Source organism: Passer domesticus, chromosome W (assembly GCF_036417665.1).
Source record: "Passer domesticus isolate bPasDom1 chromosome W, bPasDom1.hap1, whole genome shotgun sequence".
Taxonomy (NCBI): Eukaryota; Metazoa; Chordata; class Aves; order Passeriformes; family Passeridae; genus Passer; species Passer domesticus.
The window spans coordinates 3,041,834-3,054,793 of NC_087511.1; the positions used below are offsets into that span (position 1 = coordinate 3,041,834).

Sequence of the window (12,960 nt, forward strand, 5' to 3'; positions counted from 1 at the left end):
TACGAGTGAGAGATGTCAGAAGTGGTGAGAAGAATCCTAGGTGGGAAGAGATGATGGAGTGGCCTTGGGCTGGACTCTTTCTTGTATGGCCATGGACAGACCCATGTTTTTTTCCTGTGACCCAGAGACTGTATTTAGGGGGAGGCAATACCTTGGAGTCAAGAGTGAAGCAGCGGCGTGAACAGAGACGGCTGAGAAGGGTGTGAGATGCCCTCTGTCTTCAGAGAGGGTTTGAGTTCTCTGTTCACAAGGCCCCTCGGCTCCAGGGGGTGAAATTTGGGGGGGACTGGTGTCCCGAAGTTGAGAGACTGCTGCTTCTGGAAATGGGTGGAGCATCTTTAAATGGGGAACCCTAAAAGCAGTCCTGGCCCATGTCCAGTGGTGAGAGCACTGGACGTGGGGGGGGGGAGAAGTCACGAGGGCCGATGTTCTCTGGGCGGGGCCATGAGTGACACAGAAGCACAGGAGGTTTTAATTGTGCTTCCGGGGGAAGCCTATGGTGCAAGGGGGGACTACTCTCTCCCTGATGGATTTGAGGGTTGATTATTTGAGGGGTGGTGATGGACTGGAAGTTGATTACCTGAGAGATGGTGACTGGGTGGAAATCTAAGCTGTTATTTCATTCTGTGGAGAAAAGGGAGGGGGGAGGAAGAATGTATTTGGAAGGTTTTCATTTCTTAGCTTTGTGTGTGTGTTCCTTTTTAGATATTGTAATTAATAAAGTGTTGTTTTTCCCTCCATCCCCAAGTGGGAGCCTGCTTTGTTCTGTTTCCGGGTCACATCTCACAGTAACCATTTTGGAAATACACCTGCCATGGGGGCCCTGGCACTGTGCCAGAGTCAAACCATGACACTAGGAAAATTAAAATACAAATGCAATAGTACAAAGAAACAAAAAAACCCACACTGACAGAGTCAGAATACGACCTGACAGCCTGTTGGTCAAGTTGTTGGTAGCAGTCAGATTAGATAGTGGCTGCAGTCCTCCTGGAGTGACAGGTGGTTCTGTTGAAGTAGAGATCCTGTAGAAGGGTGTAGTTTTTCTTTGAAGGTCCATTGGTCGTGTAGATGGGCCTGGTCTTCCTCTAGGAATCCAGTGGAGAAGACAAGCTGTTCCTCTGGGAATCCAGTGGGAAAAGTCTGCGCTGGTGTTCCAGAATCTCAGATTACATCCAGGTAGGAATGCTTGGTTCCTCCCCCTGGGTGGAGCATCTCACAATAGGATGATGCAATTTTATCAGTCACGCAGTGAGACTCCATGGCCCATTAACAGAAGATATTTCCTGGAGGGAGGATTGGTTTGTGGAAGAGATAAAGAAAACTGCTTAATTAATAGAAGATAATTGCCCCACCTTGAAAAGATGGCAAATAGAATACACACATATCTTACAACCCAGGACATCATACCAGGATTGTTTTCACATGGAAACTTGCAAAGTGCGAGCTGCACTTAAAAGAAATGACAGGCCAGCCATTGATCTAATAGAGCAGGCCTGATTTTATGAGGCCTTTCTTTCATAATTTTTCTACTTGATTGCAACATAGGCAGACTGGGATACCAGCTGGCTATGAGTCTGGAAATCCACAGAGTCTAGATATCAATTTCTTTAAGTTTTCATAATTTGTTTGTTACTTATGGCTATTCCAGCTTTCTTTGTCAAAAACCTTATTGTTTTAGTCATACCAGCTACCTTTAAGTTCTCACTGGAAAGAAAGACAACCCAAGTCTCCGTAAATCAACAAAGTCTGATAATACAATTAGTGCCTTAAAAACAAAATTTACCAGCCTTTCAGAGTTAATTGAACAAAATCAAATAACTTTGAATTAACTTTTCACTTGCCCAGTTGCCAACAACAATTGCAGTGTATACAGAGATCAGTCTTTGAAAATACAGACATCTAAAAGAAGTTAAAAGGAACACGAGAATTTTTTATGAAATGCAAAAGAATAAAAAAAATATATATCCAGTGAAATGATCTCATGAATTCCACATTTAAGTATAACCATGAAGGAATTAATTGATATAATTACCACATCCTAACATTTAGGTTTGATACATAAATAATATTCCAAATTCACAAAATTGGATTTAACAAGTGTAAAGATCCAGTGATAACCATTTTCTCTAAAAAAATCCCAAGAAAATAAATTTACCTCTCTTCACATAACATTAAAACCTTATTTAGTACTGTTAAAATACCAAATAATTTAATAACTTTAGTTGTTTTTATTGACATTTGTACTTGCTTTATAGTTTCTACAAGTATTACTTTAGAATGCTTGTGTCTTCACTCTGATTACCACACTGAGTAAAAAAAAATTTCACCATGAATATAACTTGAATTTTCATATGATTATAGAATCAGTTTTTATTCCCCCCTCCTACCTCTTCAAGGTAAAACATAAGTAAGTAAAACCAAGGAATTTCATTACATCATCTATTCCCCTAAAACAATCAAACTATTGTATAACATGTGTATTTGTTTAGATTATTATAAAGTTGTCTAACACTCGATATGTTAAGCAAAAGTATGTGAAACCCAGAATTTCACTAAAGAAGAACACTGAACTAAGAAATGCAAATGAAAAGAATCACTGACCATCCATTGAACTCCTTCAAACACTACAACTGAAAAACTCTTCTTTGTTCCTAGTTTGCATCTCATCCTCCTATGATCTTAAGACTCAAGGGGTGGGAAGAAACCTATCCCACATGGACTAATAACAGCACACGTAAAATTACTTGTTGAATTGTCTCCAATTAACATAAACACTCTGAACTTAATACCACATCTTATAATCTTTTAGTTTGTCACTAATAATTCTTCTTTTTCTCTTTCTAAAAATGTCACTGTTGTGTTAGGGACAGATGAATGAAGCAACACAGACTCCTAAATTATCAGAAGGCAAATGCGAATTTTATTAGACTAGTATTCTTTTTATAGACTGTTACGAGGAAGCTGGACCTGATTGGTCCTCAATCAACACCCTTCACATCATTGGCTAATTAGGAACAACACCCTTCTTGTAAACACCTTACAAGAAAACAACACGTTCAAAACACCAGCTGCAAAGATTAAGGATTGTTTTCATTCTTTCTCTGAACTTTCCCAAAACTCCCCAGAGCAATGCCTGGGAAAGTTTATCTGACTTTCTCTCTGACCAGACTGTCAGCATCCACAATTCCTCCTTTTTGTTTTAAAAAAGAAGGCGGCGTTTGTAATCCCCTGCAGGGCCCTTTGCAGGAAGGAGAACAAACACAGCTCAAGAGTGTCGCCGTGATATTTTCTGAAAAATCCTTTTGCCAGGATTTTCTCCCGAGGAGCTGAAGAGCCTCAGGAAAGAAATGTAAACAATTAACTATCTGCTGCTGTGGAATGCAACAGGTGCATCTGTGATTGGTGCATGTTAGTTGTTTCTAATTAATGGCCAATCACAGTCAGCTGGCTCGGACTCTCTGAGAGTCATGCGCTTTTGTTATCACTCCTCTCCTGTTTTTTTCTAACCTTCTGATGGATCTTTTCTCTCTATTCTTTTAATAAAGTTTTAGTATATAATTTTAATATAATATATATCCTAATATAATAAATCAATCTTCCAAAACATGGAGTCAAGATTCTCATCTCTTCCCTCATCCTAGCACCCTCAAACACCACCATACAAGAGGTCCCTTTAGTAATTTGCCAGTTACCAAACAGAACCTCAATCAGACAGTAAATAAGAATCGTCAGGGAGATTCTCTTGCACATGCCATCAAATTCCTCACAATCACGTCCATGCACCAACATCAAGTCTTGCTATTCATTCTTGCAAGAAGTCAGTTACTAATTCTAATACAGTAAACAAAACATCGTTAGTCTGCTCATAGAATTGGCAGTCTAACTTGTCAACATTCACTACTCCAGAAACAAAGAAAAAGATAGAATGCTCATTCTCTACTTGTAGAATGACCATCCAATTGATGATCAGCATCCTGATCATCACTCGAAGGTTGTCTGTTGGCCACATTCTGCTTTTGGTGTCGCAAGTCAGGGGGAACACACCTTGCAGGTATCCACTGTACCCCAGCATCTTTTGAAATGCATGCATACCCACGACCCCAGGTGATAAGCTCACATGGGCCCTCCCACTTATTAGTGGTTAGATCCCGTACTCAGACTTTCACTCAAGGCAGCTGCATCTCGCCTGAAGACTGCAATGAAAGAAAGTGATTTAAATTGACAGGATTGTTTGAATTTTGTGGCACTGTAAGGTGATTAATTGTATATAGAGCCTTTTCCAATCGGCTTTGTGGGGTTTCTCCAGGCATTCCCCCTTTTTGTTTTTCCAGAAGACATTTTAAAGTGCCACGAGCGTGTTCAACAATAGCTTGACCAGTTGGAGAATGCGGGATACCAAATTCATGTGACACTCCCCATAAACTTAAAAACTGCCACATCTTCTGTGAGATGTAGGTGGGACCATTATCAGTTTTCACAGAAGGTATACCTAAGATTGCAAAAGCCATCCTCCAATGGGCAATAACATCGCGACCCTTTTCCTCAGTATGAGCAGATGCCCACATAGCAGAGGAGAAGGTGTTAATAGACACGTGCACATTCTTAAGTCGGCCAAATTCAGTAATATGAGTGACATCCGTTTGCCAAAGCTGCAAGGCTTTACCCCCACTGCTAAAGGTGCAGCAAGTCCATGACAGTCAGCACAAGAACTGACAATGTCACGAGCCTCAGTGCAAAGTATGTGCACTTTGATGGAAAAAATCATGCGATGCTTTGGCTTGCGCAATTTTGTCAGGCTGAGGCTCTACCCACGCAGGGTTAGCTAACCTGTCAGCCCTGGCATTACCTTCTGTTATGAAACCTGGTAAATTGGTGTGACTCCGAATGTGAAGGATGTAATATGGATGAACTCGGGTCCGAATTACACACCACAAAGTTTTCAACAACTCTCAATTGAGTTATTGCAGTTGGCAAAATCAACCAGTTTGTCTTTACAGCCAAAAAATAGTTGGGTGCCAGTGCAAGGATCCACCGTCTTCACTGATGGATCAGGAAAAACAGGGAAAGCCACTGTTGCTTGGAAGGATGAATCTGAGTGGTAGGTGCTGGAAGGCCACGTGTCAGGCAGGTTTTGTTTTAGTCATATGATATTCTTATGGTCCCCTTATTTTCTAAATCTCAATACCAACTAGAGCTTGAAAAGAGAAAACTGCTTAGTATTCCTATATTTTTGATGATTAACTCAAAAAATATAACATGGCCTATGGGGGAAAGAGTGTCATGTACATATAGCTCATGAGGTTTTGTTTCACTATCATGAGCATTGTGCTACACAACACCCTGATGACCTTCATGGTGTTACATAGTATAAAACCATGTAACTGTTAAACATTCATGATCTATCAAACTGATTATCCTTAGCAGATACTTACATCTTTTTTTCTCCTTCTCACTCCTTGTGACATCCCACCCTTAAGGGGAAGAACTCCTTTAATAATCTTTCCTCCTAACAATAAAAACAAATATTTATATTTAAATGAAATTTTTTCTTACCATGTCTCATAACAACTTTACCCTCTTCTAAAAGCAGTTCAGAGATGGACTTTAAACTAGATTTGGTGGGGGAAGGGGATGCTCTACTGAGTGTCAGTAAGGAACCTGGAAACAACAGCACTTTAGGGAACAGCAGGGAAATACCTGTAAATTGTCCCAGAGAAATTAGATAGGGCTCCTCCCAAAAGATGAAGAGGTGGACAGCCCAGCTGAAGTGCCTCTACACCAATGCATACAGCATGGGTAACAAGCAGGAGTTGGAAGCCCTGGTGCAATTAGAAAACTGACCAAACTGCTATCACAGAAACATGGTGGGATGAATTACGCAACTGGAACATGGCAATTGAGGGCTACAAGCTTTTCAGAAGAGAGAGGATGGGAAGGAGGAGTGGGGGTGTTGTACTCTATATTAAGGAAGGGATATATTGTAAAGAGCTGCCTCCAAGAAACAGCCACAAGCAGGTTGAGAGCTTGTGGGTAAAAATCAAAGACCAGGCCAACAAAGTACACTTGGTGGTGGGGGTCTACTGCAGGCTGCCTGATCAGGGGGAGCCTGTTGATGAGGCCTTGTTGCTTCAGCTACAGGAAGCATCAAATTCACAAGCTCTCATCCTGATTTGGGATTTCACCCACCTGGGCATCTGCTGGGAAAGTAGTACAGCTGGCTGGAAGCAATCCAGGTGACTTCTGGAGTGTGCAAAGGACAACTTCCTGGTCCAGATATTGGAACAACCAATCAGAGGAGAAGTGCTACTGGACCTGGTGCTCACCAAGGTGGATGAGCTCATTGAGGAGGTTAAGACTGGAGGCAGCCTGGGCTGTAGCAACCACACCCTGATGGATTTCATGATCCCAAGGAGCTTGAAGCTGGTGAGGAGCAAAGTCATGACCCTGAACTTTGGAAGACCAAACTTCTGGCTGTTTAAGGAGTTGGTAAATGAGATCCCCATGGAAACTGTCCTTAGGGATAGAGGAGCTGACCAGAGCTGGCAGCTCTTTAAGGCCACTTGTCTTAGAGCACAAGCGCTCTCAATCCCTGTGTGTAGGAAATCAAGCAGGGCAGTCTGGAAAGTGGCATGACTGAGCAAGGCCCTGCTCCTCAAACTGAGGAGCAAGAAGGAAATGCACAGACAGTGGTAGAAGGGACAGGTGACTTGGGAAGAGTACAGGGACCAAGTTGGTGAATAAGGACTTTACAATTAAAATTGTAAAGCAGGTACGTTTTATTCCAGCTGGGACGCGTGGGAGATATTTCCACCAAAGACATGCTTACCTGGTGAGACAGATTTTAGGTTTAAATACACATTGATCCCCCAAGCCCACACCTCCATGCCTGCCCATTTGCCATCCAGAGTCTTTGGTGGTGCCACGCCTCCTGGTGGTCGTGGGTGGGCGTCTTTGATGAAGTAACATCATCTTCCTCGATGTTTGCTGCTTGACCCTTTCTTCTGGGCAGGTGCAGTGGAGGTTTGGCTTTTTCTCAGGTCAGTTTGTCCTGGCCAAAACCAGGAGCCTGATTCTTGCTGGCTCCTTAAGCAAAAGTTTCTGCTTTATGGGTTTCAACAATACCTCAGTCTTGCTTTACTGAGTTTTCTTATCTTTATGGCCTTTACCTAGCAACTAAATTCTTATGTGTTCTGTTACAAGTTGTCTCTACCTAGCAAGTTACATTCCTGTTACAAACTGTGTTCTATACTTTTGCAAACTTGCTAAATAAGATATATATATATATATATATATATATATATTTCTGTTTTCCTCCACCCACCTAAGTACATTATATGCTTCTAAAATTCTGAATTTTCATATACATATATGTTTCCCATATCAGGATATGGTTCGGATGTATAGGGATGGGGTCAGGAAAACCAAGGTAAAGCTGGAACAGGACTTCTCAAGGAATGTGAAGAATAACAAGAAGGGATTCTATAAATACATAGGTCAGAAGAGAAAGGCCAAGGAGAGTGTGAGCCTCCACCAATAAACAAGACGGAAGAACTGGAGACAACAGATATGGAGAAGGCTGAGATACTCAAGAGTTCTTAGCCTCAGTCTGCACTGGCAGTCAGGCTTCCCACATCTTTAACATCACTTAACTTCTGGGTAGGTGTAGGGAGTGTGAAGTCCCTTCCACTATTGTGCTTTCCCCCACTGTGTTTTCTTCTTACTAAGTGTTGTAGAGATATGTAGAGAAAATAGAGCTTATGACTTCTCTATTTCTCCTCTGGGCCCATCTCTTGGAAGATTTTCAGATTTTTTATCTGATCAGGGCAATTTTTTTATAATGTCTTTCGACCCCACTGTAAAAACAGATATTTCAAGAATGCTCTTGAGATTTGGTTTGTACTGGAGTTTTGTTCTTTTCCTTTTGCCTGTCTCTACAATTTTCATGTCTAGGAGTGGTGTCTGGGGGATTTAGATTCTTCTGGAAATTACTTTCTCGCATAGTAGTTACCATAATTTTTGCTTTCACTTTAGCTTTTTCTTAATCTCTCTGGACATAAATCTTTTGAGCCTCCTTTAATAACCCATTTAGTGATCTATCATGCCAGTCTTCCATTTTTTTCCTAGTTTTTTTTTTTTTTTTCTAATATCTGGCCAGGCATTAGTGACAAAATTAATTCTTAACAGAATTAATATTGTCCCACAATATTCTCAGGGTCTATTCTGGAATATTGTTTCATATTTCTCTTAAGTCTGTCTAACCATTCAGTTGGAGTTTCTTCTTTCCCCTGCTGTCTCTTAAAAGCCTTTTTAGCATTTTGCCTTCGGGGTGCCGCCTCTTTTATTCCCTTGATTATCAAATTACGATAATCATTCATGTGTTTCCTCCCCTCCTGAGAAAAAACTATTTTCACTATAGATTGCATCTCTTTCCAAGTAAAAATGTTTGGACCTAAGAATTGGTCTAATTGCTCAGTTGTGCCTATGAGATTTTTCCCTTGTTTTGAGGAAAGATTTAGGGGAGGGCTGTCTTTTCGGCTGAGCTTCTTGTGTTTCAATAAGGTGCTTCTTCTTCAGGGACAAAGTTTCCTTGAACAGCAGGAGCTGTCGTTACCAAGGCAACGGGACCCAGAGCAGGGACGGATGGAAGTGTCAGAGGAAGGGGGGGTGATGGGGAGGGATTCCCGCCGAGGCTTGGTCCTCCAAGGGGAGGGCGCAGGCGGGGTCTGCTGCCGGAACCGCCAAAGGAGGGAGGTCTTCTGGTGGAAACCAAACCGAAGGGTGGATAGTCCATACATGGCTCATGAAGTCAGGGTCGGCACCTCCCAGCACATCCGGCATAGACAAAGCAGGCGAGGCGGGGCCGGCAACAGTGGTGGCGCCCAGTGCAGTCCGCACGGGCAAAGCAGCCGGGCATGGGGCAGTGGGGACAGCCGCGGGAGAAGCGATCGAGGATGGGACGGCCGGAACAAACAGGACACCTCCGGCGAGGTTGGCGCGGCGATCACAGATCACGCAGCAGGTGGGACCCCCGGCAAGGCCGGCGGAGCGGCCGCGGGCCAGGCGGCCGGGACCGGGGAAGACAAATTCACTGGCGGGGCCGAAGACGGCACAGGGGCTGGATTGAATGGTGCAGCTGCGAGCGGCGAGACCAGAGCCGGGACGGGGGCTGGGGGGGAGTGGCGCAGCCGCGAACGGTGGGGGAGCAAGTGGGAACGGAGGAGGTAATACCTGTAAAGGATCTTTCTCTTCTTCTTTTTTTTTCCCCCTCTTGTTCCCAGCCCTTTTCTTTCCCTTTTTTCCCTTTTCTTGCTTTGTCTGGGGGGTTTCTGATATTTTAAAGATTTTTATTCTCCTATCATCTCCTGTCCAGCATGCGGCATATTCTCTTTCTTCTCGACTGAACGGTTCTTTTGAATTTACAAATAAATTCAGAGCCTGACAAATCCAAACTTCGGAAGAGCCGTATCTAGGCCAATAAACGTGGTCAGATTTTATTTCCTTCTTTGCCCATTCTATCATACAAAACTGGATCATCTTTACCTTTTCCTTTCTCCTTGTACAAGGATTTGTATCCCTGTTAGCTAACATAACTCCCAGAGGGGTATCTTGGGGTATCTCTGCTGGTACACTTTTATTCCTTTTTTTTTTCCCTGTACCCAACTTACTGGTTTTCTGTCCCATTTTTCAAGATCTATTCGTCTCCTGCCTGTTTCCCGCTTTCTCAAACAATCTAAATACCACCTTCTTCCCACAACACAATAAAAACTTCCTCTGACAATACAATTCAATACAATACACCTCCCTCCAAGGAGATATAGTGAAGCTTAAAATAAACAACCTACATGACATATACTTTCATTCATCTACATTTACTCACTTTTATTTCTCACTCACTCTCACATATTCGCACCCTCAAGCCTGTTCATTCATAAATTTTCCTTTTATTTTATTGGACAGAGGAAGGAAACCTTAGCAAATCTCTTAGACTTTCACAAAGCAGACCCTTATTTCCAGAGAATCACTGGTCCGTGTAGGCCTCCCACCTTGACCACTTCCACCTCCCCCGAGGTTTGGCTATCCCTCTTCCATAAAGATAGCCTCAAAATCAGGGGTTCGGACCTCTGCACATTGCCCAAGCCGGACTTCCCATCCCTCATACCATTGAGGGAATGAGCCACATGACTACCCCTCTCAGCCACAGTGCTAATACGATCCTATGATACTGTAGCGCCCCCTGTCCGGGCTTCAGTATTGCCAAGTCTTCGGGAAGGGCCCTGAATCTGGTCACCTCTGGTGCCAGTTCACCTGTGAGGCTGATTTGTGTGTGACTCACTCTCTTTCACCACAGGCCCGCCTGGGAAGCTGAAGCTGATTTTACATGTGACTCACTCTCACACACAACAAGACAACAATAAGGTACCTTTTATTGTCCAGTCCCGGATGCTCTTGAGTATCCCTCAATCCAGCTGTGTTGTCCAACCCTGGATGTTCTTGGGCGTATCCTCAATCTGGCAGAATTTTGCTTAACCCTGGATGCTCTTGGGCATATTAATCCCTCAACCCAGCAGGTTTAATCCTGGATGCTCTTGGGCATTTTTATCCCTCAGCCCAGCAGAATTTTTAGGGACCCCCTCCACTTTTTATTTTTTGCCCCTCTTTCCCAATGGATTGTGCCAGGAAAACCCTCGGCTCCCTCTCTCCAAGGGGTCCCACCCCTTCCCTGAGACCCAGTCCCAGTTTCCCCAGGGGGGATTCTCTCACTCCTTTTATCTCTCACTTTGTCTCTTTACTGGCTGTTTTTCTTGCGAAAAGATGGAGCCGCAGCGTGGGAGACTCCTCACTCATGTAGCAGGTCTGGGGTAACCAGCCCGCCTCTCAGTCACACACACATTCATCCCCCCGTACCTGCTCCCCCAAAAAGTACTTACAATCCTTTTTCCTTTCTGGGTCTTCATGTACACTTAGCCTTAGGGGGCCAATTACCGCGGTTTTAGGGAGCCGTTTCCATTTTCTTTGTTTTATTGTCTCTTTTTGTCCACCCGGTAGGAACCTCCGTCTGCCGATCATGCCAGAAGAAACAGAGCGAGGCTGCCAGACTTCTCAGGGCGTGCCTTCCTCACTCGGAATCCTCTGAGGCTTTGGCAGCAAGGTGTTAGGTCCGTGTTACGGCACCAAATTGTGAAAAATGCCAATCACTTATGTTAAAATTTTAGAAGTTTAATAGTAATCACATAGTAATAAACATTAGGACAATAAGAATTTGGACAATCAAAGTTAGGAAAATAAAAGGCAATAAAAAGCAAAGAATTATGGACGTCTGGGCGCTTTTGTTCTGCCACAAAGGCACATTTTGCTATCAAAGGATTAACCCTTAAAAGCAATAGCCTATTGCATATTCATATATCTCATACATGATTCAAACATTCCTTTCATTATGAATAAGGGGGTAATTCATGCTGGAAATGTAAGATTATTAATGTAATATAAAATAAAGCTTTAAGATCATGCCAGCAAAGGGGAAAGGATGATTGCCAAACAGGACAGCTGGGAGCCGAGGAGGAGGTGCATCATTAACATACAAAGAAAACCTAGCCTGCACAGAAGATGGGCACTCCCCGATGGCACGAACAAGAAAATGCCCAGCGATGATGGCCCATGTAGATGTCCACCTCAGATAGACAGGACCATCAAGGACATACATCTGAATGAAGGATTCCGGGAACTGGAGACAGATACACATCAATTCCCACACGTGACTTTGTCCAGCACAGGACAGAGAATAGACACTGCATGAATATGAAGTACTCCAGGAGGGGACAAAGGGACTCTGCTGTGGGCAAGAAAAAAAGTATAAAAATCGAACTCTGCCAGGCCTCGGTGGTTGAACAGGGGGATTTGGTGCGATAGACGCCGGATCATCGTTCACCTGCTCCGATCCCGGGGTTGGCGCTACTTTTTGATTGTTGGCGGTCGGGACTGTATATTGGTCGCAAATAAATTTAATTTTTATTTTTGATCTAATTGGCTGGATCAATTTTTACCTATAACACTTTAAAAACTAAGGGTGTTTCTGCTTTATGTGTACTTCCCCCCCTCATCCTGTACATAAATTTTCTTGGTTCTTCGGAGTTTGGGCCTTCCCAATAAGGAGGCAATAATTCTTCTCTTAGGATCTTGGTGTCCTGTTGCTATTATCTCTATGCAAAGAATTTCTTGATTATCTTATCCATTCCTTGAGCTAGTTACAGAAAGTGTCTTGCATCACATAGTTTTTATTTTAATATTATGCTATAGCCTAAAAACTATACCACACTACTTGAAAAGATTAATCCAGCATAACTTTCCAATATAACACATATAGTATTTATGTTAATATTTGCGAAGAGCCAATAATATAATATGCATTTTTCACAAGTACCTACGTTTGCCCTTAGAAGAGAGCAGTTGCTCCTCTCATGTGGGTTAAGTCACCTTTTAAAAAACTTTTTTTTCTCTTGATATATAACTGGAGACATGAAGACATCCTGACCGGAGACCTGGAGTCCTAAACTGTATTTCTCAATTCAATCATTTAAGTGTATGGTAAGATGTTATGGATTTTGATATATAGTCTTTCCCAATTAGAATTGCAGAGGAATTAAAGAAACTTATACTAAATGTACTTTTAAAAATAAAGTAATGTGTGGGATCATTTAGATAAAATTAATGTTTCTTCAACCATTCCTTCATTTCTCTATTTTGGCTTCCACTCAAATCGTAATTCAATCCCAAAAAAAGCTTCAGTTATCCAAAATAAAGCATATTAAAAAGTTATTGACTTCTTAGTTGTTAGCCTCTTTAGTCTTTTGACTGTACTAAACTCTAGAAACCCCATTTTCCTTCCTCAGATTGTCTCCTGGGCTTACAGCACTGAATCTCTCTGGAATTTTCCCTTGACCTTAATGCCTGCAATTAAATGTT

The 12,960-nt window shown here is 42.6% G+C and overlaps 1 long non-coding RNA gene across 1 annotated transcript; it reads left to right on the forward strand.

Annotated features, from left to right (window-relative positions):
• Positions 1 to 8,719: 8,719 nt before the first annotated feature.
• Positions 8,720 to 12,016, forward strand: LOC135289074 (uncharacterized). Its single transcript, XR_010351874.1, has 3 exons — positions 8,720 to 9,019; positions 10,349 to 10,416; positions 11,047 to 12,016. It is a non-coding gene; the product is annotated as an uncharacterized LOC135289074 (long non-coding RNA).
• Positions 12,017 to 12,960: the final 944 nt, after the last annotated feature.